An 18,458-nucleotide genomic window follows, 5' to 3' on the forward strand; every position below is an offset into this window, starting at 1 on the left:
GTATTTGCTCCTCTGATAAAGTATTGTTGGCAAAGAGCTTAATAACAAAAGTGAAATCAAACACCCGATCATGGTGCTTGATCCAGCCCTATTCTGAGAACCACAGGGAAGAAGTACATTGTGATTAATATTAGAATGCAAGAACAGAGAAAGTATTGATACCAAACTCTACTCTATTGTGGCATTGCCTTTCTCTCAGATAAACATTTAGCATATTGTATTAAATTACTGATTATTGTCCTTAAGCATTGAATTCTTCTGTACCATTGCAACATCAGTGCCACTGTAGTGTAACGGTTAGCACAATGCTATTACAGCTCAGGGTGTCAGAGTTCAGAGTTCAGTTCCAGTGTCCTCTGTAAGGAGTTTGTATGTCCTTCCCATGGAATGAGTGGGATTCCCCCAGGTGTTCCGATTTCCTCCCACAATCCAAAGACGTACCAGTTAGGAGGTTAATTGGTCATTGCAAAACTTTCCTGTGATTAGGCCAGGGTTAAATCAGGGGGTTAGCCTGTGAGCATAACTCGAAGGATCGGGAGAGTCTACTCCATGCTGTATCTTTAAACAAAATAAAAAGCACATGCGCACTAATTGATTTTAATCAATATATAAATAAGATAAATTGCAATGTCATTTCAAGTAATACATACTGAAAAACGTCATTCCAGAGAAGCAAAATAAGCATCAAGGCTTTTTAGGATCTTCAAGATAAAAGGAGCGATCCATCCTGGGCATATCATAAGTTCTACTAAAAATGTGCAATACAGAAGAAGAGTTGTGCACCTCCCCAGCCAATTCTCTCAAATAAATAACAATTATTAAACACTACAGATCGCCATAATTAATAAACTGATGCAAAGGCCAAGCTGCCTGATAACACACAAAATGAAAGCCAAGCACAATTGATGCTTTTCAAAATAAGGTATATTTTGAGGTACTTCTACTAGAATTGGACAGCACTAAAAAGGAGACATTTATTTATGTATTTATTGCGATACAGTGCGGAGTAGACCCTTCTGGCCCTCTGAGCCACGCTGCCCAGAAATCCCCGGATTTAATCTTAGCCTAATCACCAGACAATTTACCATGACCAAGTAACCTACTAACAGGTATGTCTTTGGAATGAAGGAAGAAGCTAGAGCACCCACATGTTCACGGGAAGAAGGTGCAAACACCTTACAGGCACCAGTGGGAATTGAACCCAGATCGCCTGTACTGTAAAGCGTTGTGCTAACCACTACGCTACCATGCTGCCCTGACTTTAGACCAGGGGTTCCTAATGTTTTTTTTATGCCACAGACCCCTACCATTAACTCCTGCTTTAGATATTTTCCCCCACCTTCAAAGAACAATCATTCATCTGAGGAAAGAGAACCAGGTCAAGACAACAGAGACGTTTGGAGAAGAGGAGTTCGGTGGGTAATACCGTTCCGGCTGACTGGAAGTGCACTGAGAGCGGTAAGCGTAAAGGAATTGGGTGCTTACTGTTCTGGCTAACAACGGATGGTGCAATCTGGGACATATTACGATCGAGGAACGTGTTTTCAGACTGGATATTGAACTTTTTACTGTTGGACTTCGGCCACATTCCACCGTGATACAACACTTGGCGGCACGGGAGGTTGTTCCTGCCTGTGGCCATCGAACGTGCAGCTCCTCCCGTGGAGGGTCAGACACCCTGAGCCATTAGACTGGTCCTGGACTTATTTTCCATCTGGCATAGTTTGCATTTTGGTGTTTGATTGTTGGGGATTTTTGTATTGCTATATTTACGCTCTATTCTTGGTTGGTGCGGCTGTAACGATACCAAATTTCCCTCGGGATTAATAAAGTATATCTATCTATCTATCTATCAACATTTCTTAGTAAAACCTTACAACTTATGATGCAGATATCATCCAACTTACTGCAAAGAATGTCTAACATATACAAATTAAATAATATGCAAATATAATAAAAACTTGTTTATTTATAGAGCACCTTTCATAGAAACGGTGTAGTTCAAAGTTAAAAATAAAAGACAAAATTAAGTTAGTTAAAAGCAAGGTTAAATCATTAGGTTTTGAACTGGCATTTGAAAGTGTCAACTGAGCACTCATCCCTTATAGTTTTAAGTACTGAGTTCCACAGTTTAGGACTGTGGTTTAAAAAAGCTGATTTGACCATCTTCTTTTAAAGGAGATTGTTTAATTTTAAGAGACTAGCAGAAGACCCAAGAGCTCGAGCAGGATTCTAAAACGAAAACTATTAATACTCTGGTCCCAGACCATTGACAGCTTTCAAAATAAGAGATCTGTAAAATCAATTCCAAAAGATACAGGAGGCCAATGCGCAGTAGTTAGGATGGGAGTGATATGCTCCCTCACCCAGTTTTAGTTAAAAGTCTAGCAGTGCCGTTCTGAATGAGTTGAAGTTTGTTAAGATTGCTTTGGAAGGCCAGTAATAAGTGCATTGCAGTAATCTAGTCTAGTTGATATACTTGTAAAGGTGTGAATTAGTTTTTCAGCATCTTTACATATGAGAAAAGGACATATCTTTGTAATATTTCTCAAGTAGAGTAATGCTGCACTGGTCACTTTTAGGACCCATTTTTAAGTTTCAGGATACAGTATATGATTTTCAGAATGGCAGGCAGTGACTAGTGGGGTACCGCAAGGCTCAGTGCTGGGGCCCCAGTTGTTTACAATATATATTAATGACTTGGATGAGGGAATTAAATGCAGCATCTCCAAGTTTGCGGATGACACGAAGCTGGGCGGCAGTGTTAACTGTGAGGAGGATGCTAAGAGGATGCAGGGTGACTTGGATAGGTTAGGTGAGTGGGCAAATTCATGGCAGATGCAATTTAATGTGGATAAATGTGAAGTTATTCACTTTGGTGGCAAAAATAGGAAAACAGATTATTATCTGAGTGGTGGCCGATTAGGAAAAGGGGAGGTGAAACGAGACCTGGGTGTCATTATACACCAGTCATTGAAAGTAGGCATGCAGGTACAGCAGGCGGTGAAAAAGGTGAATGGTATGCTGGCATTTATAGCGAGAGGATTCGAGTATAGGAGCAGGGAGGTACTACTGCAGTTGTACAAGACCTTGGTGAGACCACACCTGGAGTATTGTGTGCAGTTTTGGTCCCCTAATCTGAGGAAAGACATCCTTGCCATAGAGGGAGTACAAAGAAGGTTCACCAGATTGATTCCTGGGATGGCAGGACTTTCATATGAAGAAAGACTGGATGAACTGGGCTTGTACTCGTTGGAATTTAGAAGATTGAGGGGGGGGATCTGATTGAAACGTATAAAACCCTAAAGGGATTGGACAGGCTAGATGCAGGAAGATTGTTCCCGATGTTGGGGAAGTCTAGAACGAGGGGTCGCAGTTTGAGGATAAAGGGGAAGCCTTTTAGGACCGAGATTAGGAAAAACTTCTTCACACAGTGAGTGGTGAATCTGTGGAATTCTCTGCCACAGGAAACAGTTGAGGCCAGTTCATTGGCTATATTTAAGAGGGAGTTAGATATGGCCCTTGTGGCTACGGGGAGCAAGGGGTATGGAGGGAAGGCTGGTGCAGGGTTCTGAGTTGGATGATCAGCCATGATCATAATAAATGGCGGTGCAGGCTCGAAGGGCCAAATGGCCTACTCCTGCACCTATTTTCTATGTTTCTATTTAAACAAATAGGAACAGAAGGTTGATCACCACACCACAGAGGCAGAGACTCAAGTTCTATTGCTCTACTTGACATTGAAAGCACTAGAAAAGATGTGTTGCATATTTTAATGTGTTGGCAGGACGTTGATATCACAAGCATAAACATGTACTGTATGTGATACAATTAAGTATGGAAATTCTCACCAATATAACTATACCTTAATTTGTTCCACTTGGAAAGCTACAACTGTTATGGCATGGTAAGAGGCCATTCTGCCCATCAATTCTATGTCAGTTCCTAGTACAGCAATACTGTATTCCCCCGTATTTTCCACTATCCCTATGATTTATTCAGTGTCAAATCCCTATCCCAACTCCCTTTAGATTGCACTGATTATTTTTTGCCCTCCTCTACAGGCACTGAATTCTACACCCCAGCTACTTGGAAGTATTTTTCCCCGTCATACCTCCCTGGTATCTTTTACAAAAAAACTGATTTGCCTAAATTAGTGAATGCCTGTGAGTGGAAAAAGCTTTCATCTATTTGTTCTATCTAAACCAGCTACAGTCTTATCTACTCAATGAAATCTCACAAATTTATTTGCTCTGTGGCAGTGGTGTAGTCGTATTTGCACCCGGACTTCAGAACAAGAGGTCCTGGGTTCAAATCCAGCCTTGCATGCTTTCATGACCCTGGAGAGACTTGTTCTGGAGCAGCTCCGGCCTATGGTCAGGCCACACTTAGATCCCCTCCAGTTTGCCTACCAGCCCCGACTAGGAGTTGAGGATGCCATCGTCTTCCTGCTGAACCGTGTCTACGCCCACCTGGACAAGCCAGCGAGCACTGTGAGGGTCATGTTTTTTGACTTCTCCAGTGCATTCAACACCATCTGCCCTGCTCTGCTGGGGGAGAAGCTGACAGCAATGCAGGTGGATGCTTTCCTGGTGTCATGGATTCTTGATTACCTGACTGGCAGACCACAGTACGTGTGCTTGCAACACTGTGTGTCCGACAGAGTGATCAGCAGCACTGGGGCTCCACAGGGGACTGTCTTGTCTCCCTTTCCCTTTACCATTTACACCTCAGACTTCAACTACTGCACAGTCTTGTCATCTTCAGAAGTTTTTGGATGCATCAGCAAGGGAGATGAGGCTGAGTACAGGGCTACGGTAGGAAACCTTGTCACATGGTGTGAGCAGAATTATCTGCAGCTTAATGTGAAAAAGACTAAGGAGCTGGTGATAGACCTGAGGAGAGCTAAGGTACCGGTGACCCCTGTTTCCATCCAGGGGGTCAGTGTGGACATGGTGGAGGATTACAAATACCTGGGGATACAAATTGACAATAAACTGGACTGGTCAAAGAACACTGAGGCTGTCTACAAGAAGGGCCAGAGCTGTCTCTATTTCCTGAGGAGACTGAGGTCCTTTAACATCTGCCGGACGATGCTGAGGATGTTCTACGAGTCTGTGGTGGCCAGTGCTATCATGTTTGCTGTTGTGTGCTGGGGCAGCAGGCTGAGGGTGGCAGACACCAACAGAATCAACAAACTCATTCGTAAGGCCAGTGATGTTGTGGGGATGGAACTGGACTCTCTCACGGTGGTGTCTAAAAAGAGGATGCTGTCTAAGTTGCATGCCATCTTGGTCAATGTCTCCCATCCACTACATAATGTACTGGGTGGGCACAGGAGTACATTCAGCCAGAGACTCATTCCACCGAGATGCAGCACAGAGCGTCATAGGAAGTCATTCCTGCCTGTGGCCATCAAACTTTACAACTCCTCCCTTGGAGGGTCAGACACCCTGAGCCAATGGGCTGGTCCTGGACTTATTTCATAATTTACTGGCATAATTTACATATTACTATTTAACTATTTATGGTTCTATTACTATTTATTATTTATGGAGCAACTGTAACGAAAACCAATTTCCCCCGGGATTAATGAAGTATGACTATGACTATGACTATCCATGCTGAATCGAGCATCAAGCTAGCAACTCAACCTCATAAAACAAACAAACACTAAAAAAAAACGCCTAAGGTTGCCACACGAGGCGAGGGAGGAACTTTACTTATTTAACACTTTCTCTAGAGAGAATTAGGCCAGCTTTTCCATCTTAACCCTCATACCTTGATGTATTAACTTAATATTCAAACTAATTAAATCAAATACTTACATAGCACTCCACCATTCAAAAGCTTATCTAGCATAATTGACCTACTGACTCACATATCTTTAGGATTTGGAAAAATGTGTCAAATCCACACAGTCAGCACCCAAAGTCAGGACTGAACTTGGGTCTCTGCATCATGAGGCAATAGCTCTACTCATTGTGTCATGGTGCCACCCGTTATCATATGTAGTTTTAAAAAAAGAACTTGCTCCAGATCAAACTGAGAATAACATAATAACGTCATAACCACAATACAAAATGTCATTTTGACTAAAATAGCTTTGTAGCATATCCTGCTCTAAGTCCACATCATCTACGTATTGCGAAAGAAACCAAATTAAAATACTACAAGCCACCAGCAGGACAATAAACATATCATGAACTGTAAATACAGTGCAGGTTTCATTTAACAGAAAGATTATGTTACATGTTACAGGAAATGAATATCACAGAATAACTAGCATTATTAGTTTCCAATTGTGCAACGCAGTCCTTATTTAAAGCACAATGAAAGTTAACCTCCTCCCATGCATAAAACAAATGAACAAAAAGGAAAACAACCTTTAATAAGGTACCTGAGCGCACAAGGAAATTAAAATTAGTGAAAATTCAAAACAAAGATGCTGGAAATCGGAATGCAAAGCAGAAAATTCTGGAGATACCAAGCAGGTCAGCAACATCTATGGACAGAGAGTTGGCATTTTAAGTCAGAGACTTTTTAAAATCAGAAAAAAAAGGTGATTTTTAAAAGTTTAAGAGAAGGTAACAGGTGGGATGGATAGGACAAAAGGAGTAATCATGACTGGGCAAGGCCAGATCAAAATGGGTCAATGGGAACAGCTTAAGGGTGATTACATTTCTTTGCCCATGTTGTGTGTTTGTTACAGCAGGACTGTGGATGAAGTCCAACAGGTCAGGCTGTAGTAATGGAGAGAGAACAGCTACAGGTAGATTAATATCAAACATGGATGACTTGCAGCAGAAATGGATAGTCGGATAAACAGAAAGTGAGTTACCTAACATTGAAGAATATCAAGTCTGGAAAGCCTCGATGTACCTGACACATATGCAGTGTAAATCCTCAATCTTGTAATATTGCACAAGGCATCAGACAAGTCCAAATGGGAGTGGCACGAAAAATTAACAGGTAACAGGAAGCTCTGAGTCACTCTTACTGACAGAACACAGAATTCCCCAATCCCAGACAACATCCCAGTGAATCTCCTTGGTGCCCTCTCCAATGCTTTCAAAATCTATCCAGATGTCAGGTCATTTTTAAGTTTAAGAATTCCAAAACTTGAATCCGCTCCCTGGGCATTTCCATTTGTAGTTCCAATCTTCAATACTAATAATCAGGGTATCTGTTCTCAAGACCGTCCAGGGGCCATCACACCCAGTCGCTTCCAGCAGACGGTCTGTTGACAATGAGTCCTTTAGGAGTTCCAGGAGTCACATCAAACAAGTGGATGCTCAACTCCCAGATTCACACAAGTGCAAATGCACAAAAGACCCACAAGTAACGCTGCTTACCTGCACAACGTTTTGTGTATACAAAAGACGACTGCTGCAGGTCCACAGCACTATGGCACTTTAAGCATTCGTTTGGATGTGTGGATTAAGTTCTACATCAGGGGTTTCCAAGGGTTTTTTATACCATGGGCACTTACAATTAACTGAGGGGTCGGTGGAGCCCAGGTTGGGAATACCTGTTCTACATCAATTCCTACAAATTAAAGATATAGACAAAGAGATACTTGGGGGAATTGCAGATGGTGGTATAACTTATACCCAACATTAAAAACTCATGGTTTTAGGAGCTGAATGCTAATTTGACAGGCAATATACAAATTAGAAGGTATCTTAGGCAAAGATATCACCTCATAGCAGGTGAAAATGTGTTTTGTATTTTATTCCCCATAAAACTATTAGCATAGAAATTGTGGTCTTCCCCTAGAAAAGAAGAATCTCGGGGTTGTATACTCCGTGCATACTTCGAAAATAAATGTACTTCAAACCTTTGAAAACCTGACAGATTTAATCATATTTTCATTAATAGAAATACGTTTGAACTGCTGGTTTAAGTAACTTACTTTTTTCTTAAAATAGAGGCCACCGGCAAAATAATCATACACCAAGGGATTTCAAACCACTCACTTCATTGAAGGAAAATGCATTTTTGTGACCTTTATGGTGACATGACAGACAATCGATGGGACCACAGGTATCAATTAAGTCCAAAAGAAGTTTTAAAAAAACATGAGTGGCACAGAGCAGAGCATGTATTTGTCCTGATAACATGCATTAAACGATGCTGCAGATCTTAGTTATAATGACTGAACTGGCAGCAATGCCATTACTTACTTTTTGCAGTATTTATTTAATTTATACATAAATGTCTTATTATAATTTATAGTATATTGTATGTATTACACTGTACTGCTGCTGCAAATCAACAAATTCCATGACATACTGAAATGATAATAAACCTGATTCTGATTCTAAACTTGACAGCGATACTTGGAGCGCTGTGCATGGAAGACGTGCAAGCACACACTCCACCCTCATCCCCAGAAGTGTCTTTCAGTGACTTACTTCCTCATAGTCCTCTTCATAACTTGAAGCCTGCTCCATGGTAAACTCCAGAGAAAAAAAATGAATGAACTTATAAAAGCGTCACATACATATAAACGATTTTTGTTCTCTTTAAGTGTTATACAGTGGTGCATTCCAAGATTTAGTAGAGTTTGGCAAGCTCTCAGTCCCTCGGACAATTGTAATTCATATGGATGCACATTGTAAAACACAATATTTTGAAAGTTTTACAATATTTCAGCTTTTACCATTATCATGTCTGTATATTTCAATCCTTATAGAGCTCTCTTAAAAATGATTTCACTTCCTGGTTTAATCACTAATTTTTAATCACTGTTTGCTAATTGCAAGGGATAGTGACATAATATCTGATAACAATTGTCATTCAAAGAGAGGCAGTTTAAATAATGATTTTTGCAGTATTGGCCCTTCTGCCCCCCGCGCCCCCCCCCCCGAGCCACCCAACAACCCCAAACTAACCCTAGCCTAATGACGGGACAATTTACAGTGACCAATCACCCTACCAACTGATACGTTTTTGGACTGTGGGAAGAAACAAAAAAAATCAAAATATAAATCTCAAAAGAATAAATCTAATGCATGACTGCAACAAGCAATTTCGTAGCAGAATCGAGATAACGAATTATCACTACCAAGCTGAGGATGTGCGGTTTACTAAACACCTTCAGAAACTACATTAAAACAAATCAAGTTCATTTCTCAAGAAACAATTGTAGTTAGCTGGCAAAGAGAGTTTCATCCATCACGGAGTGAAAGAGGGAATTAGGTAAGAGAACGTTTAGACCAAAGATCAGGTTGTCTGTGTTCTTATTAACAGGCAGAATTGGGGACGGGGAAAGGGACTATATCTCATGTTCTGTTATCACTGATTTACTCTGTCATTGTTTCTCTAAATTATAACCGTGATCCAACAACAACTCCATTACGTTCAGAGTGGCAATGAAAAATAAATTGTGGAAATTACCTGAAACAACAACCAAAAATAAAGACATCCTACAAAACCATAATGCATCAGTGGTATCACAGGCACACAAATCTGTGGTGATGTGAACATCACAGAATCATTTGTTTTTGTTGGCAGAACGCAAATGATAATTTCACACCAAACACAACATTCACAGACCTTCCTCGCTGAAGAGTCTGTGGTGGAAAGGGTGGGCAGATTCAAGCCAACACCTCAGAGAATCTAAGCTGAGCCCAGTACACAGATGCAATCAAGAAGAAGGCATTTTATTAAAAACTCTGACAAACTTCTACAGAAGTGCAGTGGAAAACATTCAGACTGGTTGCATTACAGCCTGGTATGGGAAGTCCAATGCACAGAGCACAAGAGGCTACAGAGTGGTGGACTCAGCCAATTCTATCACCGGTACAACTCTCCCCACCATCGAGGACATCTGCAGGAGTCAATATCTCAGAAAGGCAACACCCATCACAAACAATCTCCACAATCTGGGTGGCCAAGTCATTTTATTGATGCTGCCATTAGGTAGGAGGCACAAAAGCTTGAAGACCAGGTAGCCTAATCTCAGTGGTTGGGAAAGTGTTGGAGTCTATTATTAAGGATGAGGATGGAGACTAATGATAAAATAAGTCAACGTCAGCATGGTTGCTATGAAGGGAAATCATGCCTGACAAACCAGTTACAGTTCTTCGAGGAGAACAAGCAGGGTGGAGAAAGAAGAGGCAGCGGATGTCATTTACTTGGATTTTCAGAAGGCGTTTGGTAAGGTGCCACACACAAGTCTGCTTAACAAGATAGAATCCTATCTTATCTAAGAGTTAACATATGATGAGCATTTGATGGCTCTGGGTCTGTTCTAAACTCCATCGAGTACAATGTTAGGGGACCTCATCGAAACCTATCAAATGTTGAAAGGACTAGGTAGAGCGGACGTGGAGAGGATGTTTCCTACAGTGGGAGAATCTAGGACCAGAGGGTACAGCCTTTCAGTAGAAGGACATCCCTTTAGAATAGAGATGAGGTGGAATTTCTTTAGCCAGAGAGTGGTGAATCTGTGAAATTCATTGCCACAGAGGGCTGTGAAGGCTAAGCCATTGGGTTATACATAAAGAGGAGATCAACAGGTTCTTGATTAGGAAGGGTGTCAAAGGTTATGGGGAGAAGGCAGGAGAATGGGGTTGAGAGGATTATAAATCAGCCATGATGGGATGGTGGACTCCATAGGCCTAAGGGCCTAATTCTGCTCCCATGTCTTATGGTCCAATTTAAGCTTTTTTTGAAACTTATGTCTGTAATGTATGGTGCTAGTGAGACAAAAAGGTAAATTTTGTGGCATTTACACTCCATATATAATTTTTTTTTCTTTTATTGGGTTCTTTTGGGTTTCTTGCTTTGTGGCTACCTGTGAGCAAGCAGATCTCAAGGTTGTATAATTTTTACATTCTTTGATAATAAAAATACATGAATATGTGCTTATGCCTATGACAATAAAATGGAACATTACAAACATGAAGATGTGAAGAGCAGAAAGCGAGCTACTCTTCTAGTGGTGCATGAACAGTAAAAAATAGTGGAAGCTAGAACTCTAAGGACACAAATCTGCAATTAAACCACTTTTACACAATATTATATTTGTCAAAGTGGAGCGAAGAACAAGTTTTGTAAATCTGGCAGCAGCAAAGGATATATTGAGGGTGGAGCGGAGACAGAAGAAATGCCAGGGATGGAATGGGATGACATGGTTAGAGACACACCCATCCCTGAGGCATCAGACAAGATCATCTGATTCCAAACAACTGGTTTATTGATTATTACAGAATGACTCTCTGGATCTCCCACTCCCTCCCCTCTCCCTGTCCCCATTCCCAACCATGATTCTCCTTTCCCTCCACCGTTCCCGCTCTCAGTCCACAATACCGACTTATATCAGAATCAGGTTTATCATCACTCACATATGTCATGAAGTTTGTTTTTTTTTGTGTGGGAGCCGCAGAGTGCAATACATAAAATTACTACAGTACTGTGCAAAAGCTTATAAACAATGAAGAAAAAATTGGTGCAACATTTTATTTGAATCATTAAGACGAAATTTTGTTGCCTTATTACAAGTGACTCTATTTTCTGAATGTTCAATGAATTTGAAGCATTTTGCTGTATCCTGAATTGAAAAAGTTGCACCACATCCATTTTCCCCTACTATATATCATATACTGTACTTATATACACTCATGGCCATTTTATTAAGTACACCTGCTCGTTAATGTAAATATCTAATCAGCCAATCAAGTGGCAGCAACCCAGTGCAGTCATGGACAAGAGGTTTAGTTGTTGTTCAGACTAAATATCAGAATGGGGGAAGAAATATGATCTAAGTGACTTTGACTGTGAAAAGATTGTTGGTGCAGAGTGGTTTGAGGTGATCTGGAGTTTTCATACACAAGTCTCTAGAATTTATAGAGAATGGTCGAAAAACAATAACAAAAGCAGTAATTGAGCAGCAGTTCTTTGGAGAAAAACGTCTTGTTAATGGGAGAGGTCAGAGGAGGTTGGCCAGACTGGTTCAAGCTGACAGGGAGGTGACAGTAACTCAACTAACCACACATTGCAACAATGGTGTGCAGAAGAGCATCCTGAATTCAAAACACACCAAACAAGGAGGATGGGCTAAAGCAACAAATGTTGGTGTACCTAATAAAGAGGCCAATGAGTATATATCATACATTCAGGTCTGGATTCAAACCCCATTCAAAATTATGACAGATAACACAGACTTTACCCAATATTGAAGTAATTAGGAAGCAACCTAATGTGACAATAATCTGAGATAATATCTAGGATATTGAAGCATTAATCTTCTGCTTTGCAGGACCTTATCAGATTTCTCTATGTTACACCAATGCCCATATTGGATTTACATGCAATACAATTAATTTTTAAAATACAAGCTATACAAATTACAAGGAGTCATTCTGAAGTAATGGTTATGGACACATCAGTATAAATTTCTACTGTCTCCTATTTTGAAGGCCATTAACTTATTACAAAGTTTTAATGGGCAAATTAGTTTTATACAACCACATTAGCTTCACTAATGGCCATATAATCAATTCAAACTACCATCAATGATTTGTGATTCTGGATCACAACGTCTCAAGTTTCCAGTAAGTGTAACTTTAGCCAAACTATCCAAATATCCCTCCAAAAACATTGCTTCAAACAAACCAATAGATCATCACTCCTCCATATTGGACACTACCAAGATTTGTTCAATAACATACAAATTCAGTTCCTGTGTTGCCTCCATCATCTTCAGAATATTGGCAATTTCAGCTAAACATTCTCCTGATTGGTATCCAGTGATGAACGTTAAACAAGGACACAACTTGACTATGAAATTGTCTCTGATCAAATGCTTTGCCATATACAAAGGTATATGAATTCGGAGTTAGTGTAAATATTTGGCCTCTCTAGCTTGCTCTGCAATTCAGTATATTGGCAAAGTAGGTGGAGATGCTGCCTGAGCTCCAGCAACCTGGGTTAGATCCTGATCTCAGGCGCTGCCCGAGTTTGCTCGCTTGCTGAGACCATGTGGATTTCCACAGGATGCCCCAGTTTCCACCTATATTCCAAAGATGCCAGAGATGGTAAGTTGGCTGGCCATTGTAAATTGCCCTTATTATTATAGAGGAATGGAAAAGTCTGCAGGAGCTGATGGGATTGAGGAGAGAATAAAATGCATTATGTGTAGTAGAAAGGATGGTTGCTTGTCAACACAAACTCAGTGAGCTGAAGGACTTGTTGCCATGCTGCACAACTCTTAAGATCACGGCTATGCATTCAACTCTGCATTTTTGCCTGTCCACATAAACTTTTCAAATCTAATATCAGTCCATCGATGCCTTAAATAGAGTGTCCGCTTCCACCGCCCTTTGAGGAAGAGAGTTCCACACACTTATGGCACACACAGGACAGAGAAAAGATTCTCCACGGAATCCCATCAAGAAGTTAACTTGCAGACTGAGTCGGTAAGGCTAATTCAATGTTGGCATTCATTTTGAAAGGGCTAGAAATTAAAAGCAAGGACAGAGCAAAGATTCTCCTCGGCTCTTTCTTAAATGGGCCTTTCCATCTTTTTAAAATAAAAGTAGTAACCCTTACTTAGATTCTCCCACAAGAGAAAATATTATCTCCGTATCCACCTTATCAAGACTCCTCAGGATCTATATATTCTATCAATTCACCCCTCACCTTTCTAAACTCTAACGAATATAAGCCCAACCTGCTCACCCTTCCTCATAAGGCAAACTGCCCTTTCCAGACTTATGTGTAGTAAACCATCTTCAATTGCTTCCATTGTCCTTTCTTAAATAAGAGGACCAATAATTACACTCTCTTCTATATAACCTCAATAAAGCCCATCTCTCTACTTTACAAAAGCTGCTGAGTAACAGTTACTAGTTGGGAACTGAAGAGAGCAAGATGATAAGAGACATAGGTTGAGTGGATAGACATGGACTCTTTCCCAGGGAAGGAATGGCTAATACAATGATCGAAGGAAAATATAGGGAGGGATGTCAGAGTCAAGCTCTTTTTTAAATGAGTGGTGAGTGTGTGAAACATGCTCCCAGGGATGATGGTGGAGGCAGTTCATGAGGGGCATTTAAAAAACTCTTAAAGATAGGCACACAGATGAAGGCAAAATGGAGAGCTAAATAAGAAAGGATTAGAATAATCTTCCAGTAGATCGAAAGATTGGTATAACATCCTGGGTCAGAGGGCCTGCACTGTGCTGTAATGTTCTATGTTCTATGAATTTATTACAAATATTATTGAGCAGTTCCTAACGTCTATGAAATGTCCTCAGGAAGAGTTACCATATTTTAATGCATTTTCTCTATTGTATTTCAAAAAAAGGAGAAACAAATCACTTTACTCTAAACTACAAGGAAAAAATTCTAAGAGCAATCTAACCCTGAAAAATACCACAGATGAAAGCAGACAGGAAGTTAGGGAATTGAACAGTAGAGTGCTGCAACTGTTTATACTACTATGTTGTCATCATATAGATATATACCTTGCATATAGATAAACTCTGAACAAGCATCTGAACTCATGTAGACAAACTTGCACTAAATAGTGATCAGCCACCATTGTATATGCTGACCTGCATACCAGTGTCAAAAAGACCAACACCACTTGAACTGAACAAATCCCCTTTGATCTCATCCTTCACTTTCTCATCAACCTCCTCCAATATTTGTGTCTTTGCTCTTCTGAAGTCCTAAGTATTGGAGTATTCTTTCAAGACATCTGCCTCACTGTCTGTTCTCCTTTAGGGTTCTCTTTAAAATCTACCTCCTTATCTGTCAGATGGTTCAGTGTCAGATTTTGTTTGGTGGCCACCTGTGAGAAATGCCTTGGGATGCTTTATGGTGTATGAAAAACGAATCGGAATCAAATTTAATATCACTAACAAATTATAAGATTTGTTGTTTTGCAGCAGCTGTACAGTGCAATACGCAAGCAATAAACTGCAATAAAAATATATTTTTAAAAATTAAATTAAATAGGTAGTGCAAAAGGAGAGCAAAAATAGCAAAGCAGTGCTCATAGGTTGGTACACTGTTCAGAAACCTGATGGCGGAGGGGAAGAAGCTATTTCTACACTGTTGACTGTGTGTCTTCAAATGACTATCTGCAGCATTAACTTAAAAAAAGTTCCTACAACGGAGAATATGCCAATGAACACTTGCAATTATTTTTCCAGGATTTTTGTAAATTAAAAACTATCTGAAATTAAAGTTCAAAGAGAACTAGGAAGCTGTGTTGCCCAAAGCCTGCTGTGCCTTCAATGTGATTACAGCAGGCCCTTTTCCTCATTCACTTTCCTGTCCGATCTCCGCAATCCCTTGATCCTCCTTGTATTCAAACATCAATCTCAGTATTGAAAACACTCCGTAACTCACCATCCACAGCCAACGTTCCCTCCTTTTTTTACAACTGCATGGACCAATCATTGCTCTGGGCAGGAAGTTGTATACAGCTTGAAAGCAACTTTTTTGTGATATGCATACTATGAATATTTAAAATGAAAATTGAAAAACAACATACTTTTGATTTTATTTATTAATTAGAGGGTATAATGAAATACAGCATAACAAAATAAATCTTTCACATTTCATAAACTTCTAAACTTAGACAGCTTTGGCGTTCAGCAAACCAGTAGTTTAACAATGAGCAGCTGACTTCCATTCTGTATTTATTGTTACAATTTGTAACAGTTTTGTAACTTGAAACATTGACAATGTAACTATGTTGAAGCTCTAAAATGTTTCAAAGTAGAGGTTGTGATACTTATATTATTTAGAAAATTTACGGATTATATTCATCATCACATAATTAACTATAGGGTATTTCACAATTATATTAACATAGATTTCAAAATTATATGAACATTCAAGAAAATCCCAGCTGCAGAACAACAAAGGCTATGTATGCAGGATCATTTCAGTTACACACTCCTGCACCTCAGAGGGAACAGTGTAATCACAACTCCTAATGGTGCAAGACAACGTCTCCTGTTCTCAGCATTTGTTTTCAACACACTCAATGGTGTCATTCTTCTAAACTCCAGTGAATATGGTCCAGTTTCCTCAATCTTTCTTTTTGGGTTAGATCTGTCAGACTAAGAATCTATCAAGAGTATCCACACGGTACTGCCATCAAGGGAATTGAATTGAGATACAAGAAGTTGCAGATGCTGGAATCTAGAGCAAATGACAAGCTCTCAAAGTCAAGTCAATGTCAAAATAAAAAAATTATTATCAAAGTACATATATGTCACCATATACCACACTGAAATTCATTTTCTTGTAGGCATTTATGGGAAAATAAGGAAATACAATAGAATTTATGTAAAACTATACACAAAGACTAACAACCAAGATGCAAAAAAAAGACAAATTGTGCATATTAAATAAATAAAACTGGGAAGAAGCTGTAGAGTTCTTGAAAGGAAGTTTACAGGCTGTGGAACCAGTTCAGAGTTCAGGTGAGTGAAGTTATCCACACTGAATTAGGAGTCTGATGGTTTGAGGGGAATAAATGCTTCTGAACCTGCTGGTGTGGGACCTAAGGTTCCTGTACCTCCCGCCGATGCTAGTAGTGAGAAGAGAGCATGGCCTGGATTGTGCGGGGCCCTTGATGACGGATGCTGCGTTCTTCTGGAGGCACTCCTTGCAAAAGTGCTCAATGGTGGGGAGGGCTTGCCTGTGATGGACTGAGCTGCACCCAGCACTTTCTGTAGACTTTTCCATTCCTAGGCATTAGTGTTTCCATACCAAACCGTGGTGCAACCAGCCTAGATACATTTCATTGCGCACCTATAGATGTTTGACAGTTTTGGATGACACACTGAATCTACGCTATTTTCTAAGAAAGTACAGTCACTGTTGTGCCTTCTTTGTGATGGCACATACATACTGGTCCCAGGATAGATCTTCCAATATGATACCACCAAGGAATTTAAAGTTACTGACCCTCTCCTCCACTGATCCCTTAATGAGGACTGCTTCATCCTCCTCTACTGAAGAAACTCGATGAGCTGCTGAGTCTTTCCAGCAGCTTTTTTTTGCGCAAGGGAAATTACTCCGTCCTTAGGAATGAGCCTGTAGCAATCCAGGTGTGATCTCAAAAAAAAAAGTCCTAAGACGATTTCAGAATGACTTTCTCTTACTTTTCTGCTCCAACCCTCTTTATAATGGAGGCCACAGTACAATTTGTCTTCGAATCTGCTTGCTGCACTGTTTGTTGTTACACAGAGGTTGTCTGACCCTAGTATTGCCATCATTTTATTGCTCTACCTGAATGATGATTTGATGTATACTATTTGCCCACCCACCAGGGCCCAACTGTACAATAATTATTTAACTAGCTTCATGCCTCTTCCTTAAGCAATAATTTCCTATGTTTCCCCCATTGTGTTCAGTCAGCTTCTTCCCAATCCATCCGATTAACCTGTCTACATACCTTTATATCTCCTCCCTTTGATGCTAAGGTGCCTCCAAGGATGCTCTGAGGTACATCATCAGGGATGTAACCTGGGGTCATCAGGTGTTTCAGGACTTTCAGATCCACATTTCCTCTCTTAATCCAACTCTGTATTGTTGCCAGATTTAGATGACAACTCCATATACTCTTCCTTTAGACCAGCCCTTAAAATAGTCCGCAAATAGTCTGAGAATCCAGTCCTGATCCTTGTGGAAACATTAATGATTTCTACCAGCTTATAATACAACCATTCAGTCCTCCGTTTTGTAACCTGTCCATCATGTACTGTTGAGTTTACTTGATATGACAGCAGATTTCAGAATCTACAGTATCTTTACCGAGTGTCCTTAGGAAATCGAGACATACCACATCTCCCACGTAAGGAAGCATAAGGTACTATGTTGTTTAGCCGGTTATTTACATAAAATAAACAGCTTTAAAAAGCTACGACTGGGTTCATTCCAAATTACATTTAATATATATGAACCGAAAACACAAGGGTTATACTAAACAAAAAAACTTAAAGCGTGAGCGAACACTTGAATTCCTTACAGGTTACAAGGAAAATGTAAATATGCATGGGTAAAATACAAGCTCGGATCCTATTTTAACTCATTTCAGCAATAGCTCGGCAGGATTGCATAGCGATTGACGGCTGAGCCAGTGTTCCTTTCCCCCCCGTGGGTTCTGCAGGCCTGTAGCGGGCTCCGCTCTTGAAGCTGTGACACAAAGCACGTCCGGCAACCGCGCCTCCCCCTCCTTGGACCCGCGTCGACGAAGCCCTCATTTAGACCCACCTCATGCCAACGCGAGGCCCGAGGCTCCCGGCCAACCTAGAGGCCGCTAGCCCTCCCAGCCTCCAGGAAGTGGGGTTAGTCGGGGAGCCACCCCCACCCTGCCCCCCATCTCAGAAGAGTGTGAAGGAATCCTGAGGCCCGGGATGGAGCCCTGTCTGCCATCAGGCCCGCCGAGCCATCCCGGGCCAGTTCCCGGCCGGGGTTGCCAGG

At 40.6% G+C, this 18,458-nt stretch overlaps 1 protein-coding gene across 2 annotated transcripts in view; it reads right to left on the bottom strand.

The window, feature by feature from the left end:
- Nucleotides 1–18,458, bottom strand: part of zc3h7a (zinc finger CCCH-type containing 7A) — a 105,090-nt gene that overhangs the window by 85,718 nt on the left and 914 nt on the right. The window lies entirely within an intron of this gene.

Source organism: Mobula birostris, chromosome 9 (genome assembly GCF_030028105.1).
Source record: "Mobula birostris isolate sMobBir1 chromosome 9, sMobBir1.hap1, whole genome shotgun sequence".
NCBI classification, from domain to species: domain Eukaryota; kingdom Metazoa; phylum Chordata; class Chondrichthyes; order Myliobatiformes; family Myliobatidae; genus Mobula; species Mobula birostris.